We start from the raw sequence: 16,071 nt of genomic DNA, 5'->3' as shown, positions 1-16,071 counted from the left end.
GTGGAAGCATGCCAGGACAATGCCATGTCCTTCAGGGAAATGGTATTTAGAAGGTTTTGCTCCTTACAACTTATCAGCTTTAAAGGCTTCTGTCCCTCCTGTGAAAATTGAGCGAGGATGTGGTAGGGAGGGGAGAACTGGGTTTATACAAAGCAGACAAAAGTGGGTGGGTGGTGAAAGCATTTACTTTACTTTTTCCCTGGCCACTGGGATTATGCAGAGGGGTTTTTTCTGTGACAAGGCATTGGCTGGGCCCTAGGGCTCCTTCTCTTGGAGTGCTCTCTGTTACACGGATGTTTTTTGGAGACCTCATACTCAGCCCAGGGCAGTGTAGGCAGGGGGACTCCTGAGAACTTTTAAATGCCCTGGCCAACCTTGCTGGATGTGGGAAGGAGGGCACTCAGGTTTAGAGAGGTACTGAAGGCTCCTAGGAAGCAGAGCGGGAGAATACCTTGTGCTGTGGGGACACAATCACTAGAATGTAAGCTTGCTCCCTGACCCTTGATTTAATCTGGTTTAAGAGGAAATTTATGTTAAAGTGTGCATTGGTGTATTCCAGCTTTGAGAAGTGTCACACAGCTGCTTTGGGGAAGTGAAGCTCCTACATCAAGGCTGTGGCTGATTTAGGGTTTTGGCAAGGGTCAGTAGGGTCAGAGAGTAAGGGGAGGTGTTGTGGGGCAGGTGGGAAGGTTCAGGTGGGAGATGTGAGAGGTGGATCTCATGGAATGGTGTTTGATGTTGCCTAGAAGGTACCACATAGATGGTACATGGGTCGTTTTGGGGGAAATAATCTCTAAAGATCAGGAATAAGAAAAGTTTACTGAATATTAGTAACAATAATATTGGAAGAGCAATGTAACTAGCTGTGGAGATTGCATCCGTATCTTGGCTGAGCTGTGCTGGCAGGGCAGGTTGCCTCGTTCAGGGGTCTTAAATACTGCCTGTCATTGTGCCAGGTAAATACAGGACCCTGAGAGGGAGGCTCAGCCCTTACAACAATCCTTACAAATGAGAGATCCTGCCTGAAAGCAAAAGAGATGAAATTAAGACAAGTGCAAAGCACTCCTCTGGGGCAGGCAAAGCAGAATACACAAACACAAAACAGGGAATACACAATGAGGCATCTGGAGAGGGACGGGGTTGCTCTGGTTCACAAGTAGAATATGAATCAACCCTGCAAGGCTGCTGCAAAACACCTCATTGTATCCAAGATTGTATTAACAAGAGTGCTCTTTGCCAGACTCGTGAGGCAATGATTACAACCTGCTTGGGGCTGACAGCGCTTCAGTCAAGTGTGGGTGTCCAGAACTGATGTGGAATTTTATCTACACCCATTAAGGAATTTGGAGAGCCCAGGGTGAAGAAAAGCCTAACAACAAATCAAGTGAATGATAAGAGGTCAGGCAAACAAGTCCTGTGGACAAAGATTGAAGGCACCACATCAGTTCATTTTAAGAGAGAAGCTATGGAAATGGGATCAGTCAGTCTTCCTCACAGAAGTACTTATAAAAAAGCTGATGGTGAGTCATTCTGCACGGTCACTGCTGTAAGAAAAAGAAGGTGATTGAATTCATGGTGAAGATTTAAGATATTTATTAGGAAAACCCCTCTAATCCCTAGAGAGGTAAAACCCTAAAACAGGCTGTCTAGGAAAGATGTGGTATCTTCTTTCCTAGTGAGTTTTAGGAGCAGGCTAAACAAGCAACTGTTATTTAAGTATATTTGACAAACAACTATTATTTAAGTTATTTAAATATATTTGATCCCACAGAATGCCTTTCTGCCATATGTATCTATAATTAAGCACAATATAAAACACAGACATTTCCTCGAGGAGTTAAAACCCCATCTATAAATAGATAAAGTCTTCATCTTTTAGTGGTAAAACTAGGTTGAACGTGCCTTATGTGACAGTTCTTTTCATATATCATTGTGGAGCAAACATCAGGAGGAGAAGGAACTCTTTAAACCAAAGAACAGCACTGCTGTAACAACATGAGTATAAAACTGGCCAGGCATAAATTAGGCAGGAAATTGAAAGAAAGTTTTGAACTGTCAGAACAGCAATGTTCTGAAACAGCCTTTCATAATGGGAATGCTAGAGGCAAAAATCAGAACTTGTTTTTAAAATAGAGCTTGCTAAATTAATTCAAAGGATACAGAGAACTACTGCCTGTCATAGCACAGTGCAGGACTAGGAGATCCCTTTTGTTGCTGGATTTTAGGAGCTGAGAGGAAGAGAAGTATTTTTTTGTGCCAGTGGGACTGTTTTCTGCTCTTTATTGACACAAATGTGGCTCTTTCATCCCTCTGCTTTTTCATCTGTGAGGCAGTTACTGACATTCCATTCAAGATCCGAAGATCAAGTCTCTGTTTAAAACTACATAATTGCATTAAGGTGAACGGGGGAATTCCAAGTTTGGGAAGACCTTCTTGGAGACAACTGCAAATCCTCAATTGCTGGGTGTCCTCTTGACTTTTCCTAGGCTGCACTTGGGGCTGATTGGGTTAGTGCTATTTCGGGCTAATGTGAGCAGCTGGGAGAACTACCTCAATGAAGAGCTGAGCCACTCTAGTCTGATAAACTAGAGCCAAACCTCATGGCCCAGAGGGTCACAGCTTGGCAGCTCAGGTGGGGCAAGGTGAGGTGTCAAAGAGGGACAAGAAACTGCTGCGAAGGGATGCAGTGTGCCAAAGGCAGCTAACAGGACAGCACAGGACCCGTGCCAGCAGAGGAACTTAATTTCCTTGCTGACAAATGAAACAAAGATGTGATTGGAAGTGCCACGTTTTGGAGGTATGAGCAATTTCCCTGTAATCAATCATCCAAACCAAATTGTTTTCATTTCTTTGCATTATTTAGCAGCTTTTTGATGGCAGACAATATGAGCTGGATTTTGTTTTTCACCCGTCCCTAACACTGATGTGATTTGTGGGCTTTGGCAGAGGGATGCTGGGGTGAAGGGAGGCTGAACTGGGCTTCTCTGTTCAAAAAACTTGGCAAAGACAATGTCTGTGATTATCAGCTAATCATTCAGACTGAGACGTTGTTTGTCTGCTCCTATTAGGTCTGTGAAGTATCTGGCTTCGAGAAGCTGACAGAGAAACACCTCCAGGAGAGGATGTCAGAAGCAGGAGGGAGGCAGTGAGGAGGTGATAAGGTAGAGCTGAGTTTGATAAGAGCCCCTGCCTCCTCCAGTAATTGCAAGAAAGGTGAGGCTGATTATTAGACCTATCAGCTCTCCTGGGGTATTCCCAGTCGTGTGAAGCTTTTGATGTGGTTAGAGACTGTGGAAGGAGGGCTGGTTCATGTGTCCTGGGCTGAACTTTGTGCAAGGGTTCTCTTTCTTTTCCTGGTGGGAAATGTACCTCCAGGATCTCGAGGGCTATTTTACTGTCCCTCAAACAACGTGGGAGAGAGGAAGGAATTAGCTGCAAGCATCAGCATAGATGAGTCCAGCGACAGATTTGTTTCCTTACATGGGTTCTGCAGCTGAGACTCTTGAGGGAGAACTGCTTGGTGCAAATATAATGAAATGGAAGGTTGTGAGGAGATATATCAAGAATAAATCTACTACAGAGGAAATACTTTTCATCCCTTTTAAGTCTGATGACTTTGGCCCTGTTTCAAGTCATGGCGAAAGAGCCTGTTTGCACCACACAACATGTCAGCTAGAGCCTGATTTATAGGAGGGCCTCCTGCAAGGGTCAAGTAGCTCCTTGTGTCCTTACATGAGAGAGGAGAGGCTTTTTCCTTCAAGCAGGTTGAGCAGGACATTCTCATGCATTAAATTCAAAGCTGCCCTTAAGCTGCCTTGTACCATGGTGTGTCTCTGGAGGCATCACAGTTCACAGACAAGATGCAGATCTCTGTCTGTGTCTGACATGTCACTCAAAAATGTCCCGAAACCTGCAAATGGAGCCTGTCCCACTCTGTGATGCTCCCCAAGAGATGCTTAGACTGGGAAAATGTGATCCCCTGGTGGGTAACTGGTAGGTGACTGCTGGAAAATCTCTGCTCAGCACATCCTAGAACAGCACAGTTTTACTCCCCATCAGGGCAGCAGGATGCAAGAGCTGTCTTTCAGAGACAATTTTAAGATGGACAGAGTTGGAGATCAATTTAAGGATTCATTTCTGCTCTGAGTACAAAGGCTTGTATATTTGTTTAGATGTCACTGGTGTGTTTCAATTTTGATTTAACTAACTTACTAACAGTCACTTGCGGTGTGGTAATTATGTGAGTGTGGGGGTGTTTGGGTGGCTGCTTGCTGTTAAATCTGAACAAATACAATCCTGGGAGCCTGTGCAGTTAACCCTTGGAATTACAAAGGCATCAGGACCTCCTAGATGTACAGGTAAACAAGAAAGGCACGTTGGCTGTATCACTGACAAAACACCCAAGCTCCAAGCACAAACTCACCTCTCTGTGGCTCAGTTCCTTGTACAAGAAATAGGAATCATGATACTTTTCCTCCTGCCTTTGTCTACTTTGCCTGTTTGGCTGGTTGCTGGTGAACAAGGAGTGCTCCTTGCGGAGTTTTTGTACAAAGCTTTGTGCACCTCCCCTGATCCCAGCAGGGGCTCGCGAGTGCCACTGGGTTCGAGTGAGCAGAGACGTCTGAACCCTGTTGGAAGCAGCAGCCTGTGCAGCACCAAGGTGGTGGATTAGGCTTGTGCCTGACAGGCTGTAATGTAGTCAAATCTCACCGTAATAAATGGTTCTTGTAACAAACCACCAGTTTACAGGCACCCCAATGCTTATTTTTCCACTGCTAATTAGTTCTTGATAGGGCAAATGCTTACATCAAGTCGAATGGATACAAAGATCTTTGTTTTCCTGCTTTTTTTCCCTAAGGGTACTTCTTCTCTTCTCCTTCATGTCTTTATTTTCCTTTTAAACTGCCATTTAAATGTTGAGAAGTGCAAAGCCTCCAAGCACAGGGTATTTATGGACAATTCAAATTGAGTGTTTTCCCTCATTATTCTGGGATGGTGAATTCCCTCTCCTTTTATAGTTACTATCAAGGTATAATGAAAATTTAGTTGGGCCTCTTGATGGCTGCTTTGTTCAATACCAAAAGCCTTTATCTCTTCTTTTACTTCCTCCATCCTCTTTCTCCTGATCTTTAGAAAAGAATAAATCTCACCTTCTGATCATGATGCTTGATATTTCTAAGTTCGTTTAATTAAGCCTGTTTTTCCTACATTCTCTTCAGCCTCACTTGCCACTTGTCTCTCAGGTCAGATTTCAGGAGAAGCTTCAAACTTCAGAATTTATCCAGGTGAAACTAACAGAAAATATGGGCTCTTCAGAGACATGATTGTTTGCTTGTGAGGATTTGGAGGGCAGGAAGAGGAGCAAAAGCCATTTAATTCATCTAAGCAGCGGAAAAGTCAATCTTCCACACACAGACAAAAGATGCAACTAGCTAAATGCTTAAATAATGTTTGAGGTAAGGTAATGTGTTTGTCTGGGGAATACTCTGCAGTAATGAAAGGAACATTTCCCTGTCTCTGAGCTGTTGGTGAGGGTTGGCACTTGGGTGGAGGTAACAAACCGAGAAACAGCGTTTTGCTTTGCCGGGCGGGTGAAACAAACCATGCTGCTGATGCTTTAACCATGAAACCTTATGTGGAATTACACAGTCAACAAGTCTTTAGTGTTATTGGGATGTGGAGAGGTTTAAGCATCGCTTTGGCTCAGATTTCACTGAAGCCCTGTTGCCTCAGTTAAGAGTTTGCTTTCTTTTATTGGGAAGCACATGGTAGGGACTAGAAAAGGGGAGGGGTTTTGCTGTGTCCCGTCCCTACTGGGGATCTTTCTTTGCCCAAACTGCCCTCTGTGCTTGGCTGGTCTTTGCTGGCAAAAGTACAGCACTACTTAAATACCGTACTCAGGTCACTTTTATGGTCTCAGAATTAAACTTGGATAGGGATGTGCTGGCAGAAGTGGAATCAGCATGTGCTGGACACTTAACTGCTTGTTCATGTGTGCTCAGGGAGGTCGGTGTGCGTGTGAGCAGAATGAAATTACTGGCTTTGCTCTTTTCTCTCTCCTCTCCTGTTCCAGTGATCAAGCCTTAGCAACCACCAGAGCCAACACACACATACAGGTCCTTGAGAATCACCTCCCTTAGATGAAGGGCCAAAAAAATTCCACCAGCTCCTGCTGGCAGAGTCATTAGAATCTGCTTTGCTGAGCTTTCAGCAGCAGAGAAACTCATCCTAAGATGCTCTGTGAGAAAAGTTCAAGTCACAATGGCGGCCACAGCCTGAGCAGCTTTACCTCCCGGTGTGAGCTCATGATTACACGGCAGTGATGGAAGGCTTAGTCATAGCAGCGGGTCTCCAGGAAACCTCGTGTGGGGAATGCTGCCTTCAGGCAGCAGACAGAGCTATCAGAAGCCTACCAGGGACATATGCAAAAAATGGGAGCTTAATTGCCAAATTTCCCCTTTATCTTAATATAATTAACAAGCTGGTGTCTCTGCGGCTCTGGTTTAAGGGAATGCTCACAAATGTGTTATGGATGTGTTAAGGAGGATGGGAGTTTTGTTACTGTGGCTCCTTTCATAAAATATCAGATATTTAAAATATTGCTGAATTATTATGGTTTCTTATAAAACATGCCAACAAAACAGAAGCTTTGCTATCAACCTTCTTGTGATACACTCCTCTCTCCTCCAGCACTTGATATGCTATGAGGTTTAGTTGATCATTCTCTTGCAGCAAGAAATAGACTTCATCTTTTTGGATGAGATGCTCCTCGTAGTTGGGGCTGGCAGCTCTCTGTGAGTGGTGACTCACAGACTCATTGGACAGGCATCCACACAAATAAAAAATTCAGCAGGCTGGTCACAGCGTAAGGTGCAATGAATGGGATGACTCAACACTGCTGTCTTGCAGCATTGCATGCAAACTACCCAGGAGATGGTGCCTGGCACCACCCATAGGTGAAGACTTGAGGCAAAATGACTCAGCTCAGTGTCAGGTGGAAATCCACCAGCTCTGGCAACCTCTGCCTTTGCATCCTGTGCTCACAAAAGTCTGTTTGGTGTGTGACCCAAGAGGCATTTTGCTGTAAGGGCTCTCCCTCTGCCCTGTTCAGACATCCTTGCTTTGCAGACAGATTGTTTGTTTGGCCACAGCAGCGAGAAGCAGAACTCTGGAGTGTGAAGGCGAGCTTGGCTGAGCCTGGGTGCAAGTCAGCTTCAAGCAGGACTTATCTCAGGAGGGACTGGCAATGTTTTTGGAGGCAATACACTCCCAGCCCCTTTGAAGCCTTATCAGGGATCTGGCTGTTTTATCTATAATGACTTTTCATGCAGGATGGCTCCTGTATGTTGCTCATGCATTGAGTATGCACAAATCATCCTGGTTCATGGAGTGATAGGTGGAATTGCAAAACTGCACTTAATGACTGAGTGACAGCCATCTGTGCTACGTGCTTTCAATGTGATATCATGAAGGATAATATTTTCTCCTGCCTGTGAAGCTGAAAGAAACAGGGTGAGGGGGAGATGATCTCTTGGGTTTATTTGCTTTGCTTTTAATTGATTTTGGAGATTAAAGCTAGAGTGAAAATATCAGCTTGAAAGCCCTGAGAACTGAGTGCTTCTGTTTTTGTCAAAGGATGTGCAGGGGAAGCATATTGTCAGCCTGCCTGGGCCCTGACCAGAGGCTGTCAGGACAGTGTTGGTTAGTCCACGTGATGTTGTTATGGGGGATATGACATTGTTTTTACAAGCTCAATGGACTATAGAAGATAAGTGCTTGAGATAGAAAGCACTGAAGACAAGGAAGACTTCATAAACTTTGGATCTGTCCCTCACAGACAGATGCAGGCAGAGCAGAGACCCTGATGTCCTGGTGTTGCTGTAACTTGGTCTTCAATGGAGCCTCTGCTGTGTTAGAGTGATCTGATTTTTTTGAAGAAGCAGAAACCATTCTTGTGGCAGGTGTTTATCCATTTCTTTAGTGTTCACCCATCTGAATGCTTGGGTGAACACAGTGATGGCTTTACAAGCACATGCCGTGACTGGTTCTTCCCTTGCCACTCAAAAAAATTCTTCAGAAAATCTGCTCTCCCCTCTGCCCCAGCAAGCAGCACCTGCCCAATGGTCCAACAGCCCTGTACTGGAGGTGATGAGCCCTTAGAAACACTGGTGAGCATTTGTATGGGAAATACAGGCATGGAGATAAAGCCCCAGCCCTTGAGCTGTCCCTCAGGGTACATCAGGATTTTGGAAGAGCTTTAGCTCTCACCTGAACCCAGCCACAGCTATAGCAGTGGTCTGCTAACAGAGGTGGGGGAACTACTTTTTGGGGCAGGATACCATAATGGAAGCTTGATTGTCAGAGAACTGCTGTCTCATCTTCATTTTGTTGTTATCATGGATACCTTTTCTTAAATGACTTTGAAAGCTGCTGGTGTTTTACACTCTCAACTTTACACCTGGTGTAACATCCTACTTCAGTCTACAATGTGTTTAATAAATGAACACTGCAGCCATCCTGCTGGGGAGCAGACTTTCTACACACTTGCAGAATGCACTTTCCTTCATCTGTTGATGATTTTTAAACAGAATGTTATGCAATAACCAAAGCAAAATATTTGTCCTTTGCAATTTGCCCCTAAAACTTTCCTCCCACCTGTCCGACTCTATTCCTAACCTCTCTGTTTTTCTACCAACTTCTTTGGGCATCTAGAAGTTATTACCACCAATTAGAACACCTTTGAAGGGCTTTCTCATAACTATCAAAGTGTTACTTGCAATAGCATCAACAAAGGCTTCCCAGTGAGAGGATGAAATGGCTGTTGGGCTTTTTTCCTGGGCAAACTGGGCCCTGGCTCAGCTTTCAGTGCAGTGACATTTCTATCACATAGGAGCTCCATGTTTCTGTGCCTTCCTCCAGATGCAGCTTTTGCAGAAGTGAATGCATGCATCTGCACACCCTGAGCTCTGCTTAGGCACTGAGATAAAGTGCTTTGAAGATCAGAGGGGATGAGTCTTTGTAGCTGTGATTAGGATGTATCCCACGGCAGGGAGCGTTCCTGGGCACTGAGTATGGAAGGGCTGGGAATCCTTGGTTGACCAGTGTTTAGAGATACCATGGAAATATCAAGCTGGAGGGCTATAAGTGAACCCATCTGTCACAATAATAGCACAGTTTCCCCAGCAATGGATGTTTTCTCTGTATTGTGCTGTGGCCTGGAGCTGGTCTGGAAAGGATCCAGGATCCCAGCAGTCAGCAGGTGAGGCTGGAGTCTGCTGACTGATGTGTGTGTGTTGTTTAGAGTTGCATAGAGAGTTAGGTCAGGGCTGGCATAAAGAAAAGAGGGCAATCTTTATCACTGGGCTGATGATTTGCTGCAGGCTGTATGACAATTTTGTCCAGGCCTGTGCCAGGAAGGTGAGGGCACATGCCCTGCAAATGACTGTCCAACCCAAGACCTGTGTGAAGGGACATCTCCCTGTGAGAGCAGCAATTTGTGCTCTCTCATCCTGCTCCTTCTCAGTTGTTTTGGTGTTTTCCCTCTTAGCCATTCACCCCAAATCTCTCTCCTACACAATACCTCTTTCAGCACATGCCTGGCAGGTCACACGAGGTGAGCAGGGCAGGTTTCTGGGATGGGCAAGATGCCAGAGTGACTCCAGGGTAGAGGAAACAGCCTTAAATGATATTGCTGCTGGGAGTTTAGCACTTTAATGGTAATGGCTGTAATGACCTTCATTTTCTCTCAGGAGGGTGATGTGATGCTCCTCCTCAAGATTTTGATGAGTCAAAAAGAAAGAAAAAAAGTTAAGGTATTTTTGCTTGTGACACATGACCCTTCTCTGTGGACAAGGATGTTTTCTCCTTGGTGTCTGTTCCTGCCATACTGGCAATAGGCTCCACACAAGATCTCAATTTAGCATCCCCTGTGTCTTTCCACAAGGCTTTAAAACAGCAGAAGTCCTTTCCCTGAGCTGCTGACAGGTCAAGCATTCAGGCTGATGGCTGTGCAGTTAATGTGAGATGTCAAGGGACATGCAAGCAGCCTTCTCTTGATCCATGCCAGTTCCAGCCTGTGTCAGGGACTTTGATTAGGCTAATTTCTTTGGGAATCTTGAAAAAGCCACAGGTGAATCTATATTTCTCTGAAGGCCCTCTGGAAACCCATTTGCATGATTAGCAAAAGTTGTACATGCAAATGAAAATCCTGTGTTTGCAGGATCATGTGGCTGCCAGCATCATTCCCCTCAGTGCTCTAAACAAAATCCATGAACACTCAGCCCTTCCCACCTGGAATTCATTCTCAACTGCTCCTGTGTAATGCATTTCTCTTCTCTGCATATCTCTCAGCTGTGACACTGCAGCTGTTTTGGTGGATTGCTTCTTGTAATCTTTCTTCTTCCTCAAATGGTAAACTTGTTCCTGATGTAATTACCCTGATAAAGTTCTGTGGCATGAGGGATCATCCTTAACAGCACTGCTGCTCTTGGCTGCAGACAAGAGGATATTTTATTTCAAACTTTTGTGGGAAGAGTAGTAAACAATAAACAGTTTTGTTTTCCCCAGCATCATCTTCCTCTGCATTGTCTGGCAGGGAAGATGGTCCCTGCATCCATCTTAGAGTACTGAGGTTCCCTTAGGACTTCTCTGCAGCCTGCAATAACAACAATGAAGTGCTGAAAAGTGCTCGTTCTGTAGGGGACTGAGGTGTTGTCATGGTCCAGCCAGCCCTGAAAAGCAGTGGCTCTGGAATAACAGGCAATGCCATGGTGAGGGTCATTCCCTGCTGTAAGCAGAGGAAATCAAAGCACACTTGCAGTGAATGCAGGAGGAGTTTTGTATGTACTCCTTGCCTGAATCCTGTGTATCCAAGTGTGGGAAAGTCTAAGAACTGTATGATTCCATGCATTTCTGAGTAAGAGGGACATTGGGATAGTGGGAAAACAGGTTTGGGAACAGTCTGTCACATTCTCTCTTTTTACAAATATCTGTAACCTAGCTTGTCTTTTCCATGAAAAAAACCACACAACTACTTCGTCTCTGAAGGTCATTTTTATTATTTGTTTTCACTATTGTTTTTTCACCTGACAATCAGAAACTGCCACAACTGCAGCTTCCCAGGCTCCATTGTACTGCAGGCTGTTTGCAGTGCTGCCTCAGAACAACGTGCAATAAACACAGAATCCATGGGAAAGAGGGACAGAAACAGGTGAGTTTCTGGCATGATAGAGGAGCAAGGAGTATTCTGGGTTTCTGAAGGAACCTCACTGCACTATATTCCTGAGGAAAGGGGAAAGTGGGATGGGAAAAAAAAAACATCAAATAGTGACAACCTCATGATGCATAAGGAATTTACCAGTTTGAAGGAAGGATTTGGAGGGTGTCAGTTTTTTGGGAATTTAGTGGGGTCTGTAGGGATTATGCCACTTTGCATGAGTGTGAGATCAAGGACTGCAGGTCATTTTGGGGTCAGCAGAAGAGTTTTCAGTGCCTTTTCCTGCAACTCTACAAGCTGCACAGAATTGCTTACCTTTCTCATGCCAAGTCCTTTCTTAGCCTACAGAATGTTTTTTTCTAGTATATATCCCTTCTGCCTGGGGAAAGGTCGATCGATTCCTGCTCAGCAAATGTGGCTGCATCCTCTCCTCCACCAATTTGTGGGAGTGTTCTTGTCACCCTGCTGTACATTTTTAGGAGCCTGAGCAGCCTGTGAAACCCAGGGATCCTCCAGAGGCCAATTTCCATTAATTTGGTCCTCTGTGATCCTCAGGATTGACCCTGATAACTCCTACAACCCCACCTGCAGCAGGAGGAGCCAGGGGAGCTCTCTGGTTGTATTTCTTCACTGACATGGCTCTTCAGCACTCAAGGACAGTAATTGAATGTTATGTCCAAACCCCAAACCAGCCTGCAAATCCCAGCACTGTGAACAGGAAGCTTCAGCAGAGCTGTTTCCATCATCTTATCTCTCACAGACAGTTACTGTGTTCTTGATGTAATTACAGTGATAAAACAATGTGACATAACTGCTGGCTTCTATCGTGGTATCACTGCTGTTGACTTAAGTGACAGGATAATAATTTTATAAGAGACCTTTCATTTTTTTTTTCCCCTGGCAGCCACTGGCAGTGTTTAAGCATGGGAGCTGATATCTCTGATAAAGCACATTATGCACGATCCACAAGTCCTAAAACTTTTTATCAGTTTTATTTATGCACTGCTCTTCCAGGTGAAATCTCCATATGTTCCTGCAGCATCGAGGCAGTGTCTCTTCCCAGACAGATCAGGGTCTAGTGTTTGCACAAATGGGCTGGAGCTGCAGTGGCAGCAGTCAGTCATGGGTGGTGTTTGGGAGAGGAGAGAGAGAAAAAGGCATTTTTCTGCACAATTCCCTCTGTTTTCCATCACTGGTGCATTGCGGACATGCCAGTCCCCCTACTCAGCTGGAGGAGGTGTCCTTGGGATGGCTTCTCTGAGAAAGCCTGGTTAAAAATGAGCCATGTGAAGAGGATTAGAGTGCACTCAGACACCTCCTGGTTTTAATATATCAAAGCCCTGACAGTGTTGCTCCAACTGAGCTGGGGAGGTGCAGCCCAGAGGCAGACTGTGTGGGGAAAATTTCAAACCAATGGGAATCTAATCATATATATTTATGTCCCTGCACTTCCTTGTCTCAGCTGCACATTTATTGATGTAGTGTCACGGGAGTGCAGAGCCTTGCTGATCTATGCTTTGTCTGAGGCTGTCAGCCAAACCTCCCAGGGGAGCACAGGCCACTGGCTCAGGGGGGACATGTGCTGCTCCTGGTCCATCCTGCAGCCATCCATTGCCTAAAAATACCTGGGACTGCAAAGCATAGATCTTCACAGTGACTCAGGCATTTGGGAAAAGCACTGTTCTTCTCCATAAATATTTCCAGGTGATGCAACAGGGCTGTGCAGAAAGCAGGGCCCTTCCAGGAGCACTCATGGGATCAGATGAGCTGGTGGGACTTGCTGGATGTTTTCTTAGCCAGAAATGAGCCTGGATGAGAAGATCCCTCTGGGGGATCCCTGTGACTCTGCTGCAGGGACATTGGCTCCCTATGCATTTTGGTTGGACATGCATTTTAATGTAATATTAAAAGCTGGAGGGGGAGATGCCCTCATGAGCTTTGTTTCACTGTGTGCAATATTGCTTGTGCAAAACAGTGAAAATGCATTTTGTTTATCTGTGTGGAGTTGTCAGGAAGGATGATGAACTCAGAAAATCTAGTTATAGGCAGATTGAGTGCTCGTTTGCAAGATTTTGGATATTCGGGTTATTTTTCTACCTCCCTTTTTTTATTTTTCTGTTCATTACAAGACATGATAATGTCTGGAAGAACTGATATTTGCATTTGGTGACAATCAAATAAAGAAAGGAATCATCCGAGAATATTAATGGGCAGTGAACCTTACAGGGTTTTTGGTTTGAGCTTGTCAAAATGACTGTGCGAGGAGTTTTGACAGTCTGCAGGTTTTGAAGATTTTTCCTTGCTTTAAACCATCCCAGAGTGTTTGTATGAGGAATATGTTTTTCATTTGGACAGTTCAGAATTTTCTGGTGTTTTCCTCTCCATCCAAGCAGTAGAGGAGGAGGGGGAAAGCTCTAATTTGCTATAAAATTATTTTCCTCTCTTTGATTTATCTTGGAAAATAATACTGGCAAATTGGGGTAGGGTGGGTGGACAGCTCTCTGGAGAAGTAGTGTGGACTTAAAATTTTGGCTTTAAAAGCTGTAGTCAGAAGCTGAAGCCATCATGTCTTTCCCAACAAGAGCAACTGGGAACGGGTGCATTTTTGGAACTGTGAGAGAAATCCCAAAGCGAGCTTACAATAGTTCCTATCCTGTCTTAAACTGGGCAGCCTCCTTCCCCACGTTTTACCATCACCTCCAGGGAAGAAGGGAGGTCTCTGACTGATGCAGGTGTAGCTGCAGTTGTGCCCCATTGCCCTGTGCTGCTGTGGGCGCTTTCCTTGCTGCAGCATGGGAGCAGCAGGAGCTGCTCTCTGCTGTGCCTGTCTGTGCTGCTCCTTTGTGACACTGTCCCCCGTGGCAGTCCCTAATGACAGCCTGAGCAGTTGAAACAGGTACCACGGGTGAGAGAGGGATGTAACTGCTCTTTTAATGCTTCTTTTGTAGTCCTTTCCATCTGTACTGAAGGTGTCTGTTTAATTCCAACTGACGACTGCCCTGACTGTCACTCCCTGGGAGATTTTGTGTTTAGGTGCCCTCCTGGGCTTTTCAGGCAATGAAGTGGTGGCACATGGCCATGATAAACAAATGTCTTTAAAAATTCCCTGCGTCGCTATTGAAGTGCTGATCCTGCTGGACGTGGAGCCCATCACACAGAGGAGCAGGACAGCTTTTCCCCTGGCACTGTCATCCTCCCAGCCAGCAGCTTTTGTGTGGCTCTGAGCTGTGTAAGAGCCCCAGACAATGGAAAAAGGGATATTTTGACAATAACTCTTCCTGTGATTGACCTCTTACTGATTGGAGCCACCAGAAAGGATCCTGGGGCTTATCAGGGCTGCAAAAGGACCAGGTCTGTCCTGGCTCTTGGCTGCACATTGGCTGCTCATTGGAAATGATGGGGGTGGAAAAAGCTGGGGAACGAGGAAGAGGGGAAGATCTGGGTTTGGGATAAATTCATATTGTGTGGATGAGAGTGTACCAGACTTCTTCCCCAGTTACACAACAAGAAATGAGATTGTGCCTTTCCTTGTGCTGAGTTTAGCCACTGCCATTGATAAGGGGGTGGTAGGACCATTCCAAAACCTTAGGCCTATTAGCAAGCATAGGCTAAACTTTTATTTCGCTCAGGGCTGTGGTTCATGAGACCAAGAGCTGGTGAGAAAAGTCAGAGCTAAAAGTGGGTGTTAGTTACCTCTGAGTGCAATAACACAGCTGTTACCACCATGGAGGTGCCAGACACTGGCACTTCAAGCAGCCCAGGGTGGAGACCCAGATGTGCTTTAGACCCTGAGCAATTCCTCTTCTTGCTTAGTCCCTGGTCCATGAGAAAAATATCCCTTATTTCCCAATGATAAATATTGGGTGAGTGGTAAATATATCGGCTGCAGTTCTGTGTGTCTGCATAGAGAAACATGGTGAAAAAAGCTCCTGAAAAGCCAGCAACTCCAAGGTGAGAGGTGCTGTCTTGTCAGGGTTCAAAGCTGCCAGAGAGGAGGGAGCTGGTGGCCTTTGGCCAGGCTGCAGGATGCTCTCTGCATGCCCAGTGCTGGGCAGAGCACAGGAACAGGAAAACAGCTGTGAAAACTCCTTTTTCAACATAAAAATAATAATAAAACATCTTAAAGAGACCATCGTGTACAGATATTTTCATAATTAGTGCTGAAACCAGAGAGAAGCGTGGCTTGTATGAGTGAGTGGGGAATGCTCAGTGTGTGAGCTCAGCAGGGGATGCCCAGGGAGAGATGGAGACTTTGGGTCTGCTCTGCAGAGGCACATGAAGTGGGGACCAGCTCAGGGAGATGGGGGTTAAGGTGCTGCACCACACCACCAGCCCGTGGGAAGGCTCCTGCTCCCACCAGGATTTTCTTCATTCACCACCTCACCTGTTTTCTTCTCTCTTCATTTCCTCTCTCCTAATTTCCTCCTCCTGGGGTTGCTTATCACTGCAGGTCCCCTGGCCTCTCTCCTGCCATCCCTCCAGCATGAAGCTCTCTAAAAGAAAGGCCTGAAGCCTGCAGGGATTTCTGTGATCTTTTCATCTTTTAGACCCTTGGTTCACCCAGCAGATGGGCTGTGGAAAGGGCTCCAGCAGTTTTCTTCTCTTGGCAGTGATGAATGTCCTCTTGCTCCATTAACACTTCCCAAAGCATGGGTCAGCTTCAGGGACAAGCTTTTCACTGTTGTGTATCTGATAGTATTTAGAGCAACCTCAACCACATGAGTGTGTTCAATGGCTTATTGCAGCATCTGAAAAAAGATTCCAGGCCTTCCTGTAGTCTTCCCCTTCAAAAGGAATTAGGATGGTCCTGCTGCTGAGGGAGGTCAGGTGTACAGTTCTGTGAAGGAGATGAGGGG

The 16,071-nt window shown here is 45.5% G+C and overlaps 1 long non-coding RNA gene across 1 annotated transcript in view; it reads left to right on the top strand.

Moving 5' to 3' along the window:
• The first annotated feature begins 11,118 nt into the window (after nt 1-11,118).
• Nucleotides 11,119-16,071, top strand: part of LOC135280814 (uncharacterized) — a 67,489-nt gene continuing 62,536 nt past the window's right edge. Inside the window, exon 1 of the long non-coding RNA XR_010347639.1 lies at nt 11,119-11,209. This is a non-coding gene — a long non-coding RNA (uncharacterized LOC135280814). The remainder of the gene's footprint in view (nt 11,210-16,071) is intronic.

Source organism: Passer domesticus, chromosome 14, assembly GCF_036417665.1.
Source record: "Passer domesticus isolate bPasDom1 chromosome 14, bPasDom1.hap1, whole genome shotgun sequence".
Lineage (NCBI taxonomy): Eukaryota > Metazoa > Chordata > Aves > Passeriformes > Passeridae > Passer > Passer domesticus.
Note: the sequence above shows the minus strand (reverse complement) of the source record. Positions and strands in the feature narration are given on the sequence as shown.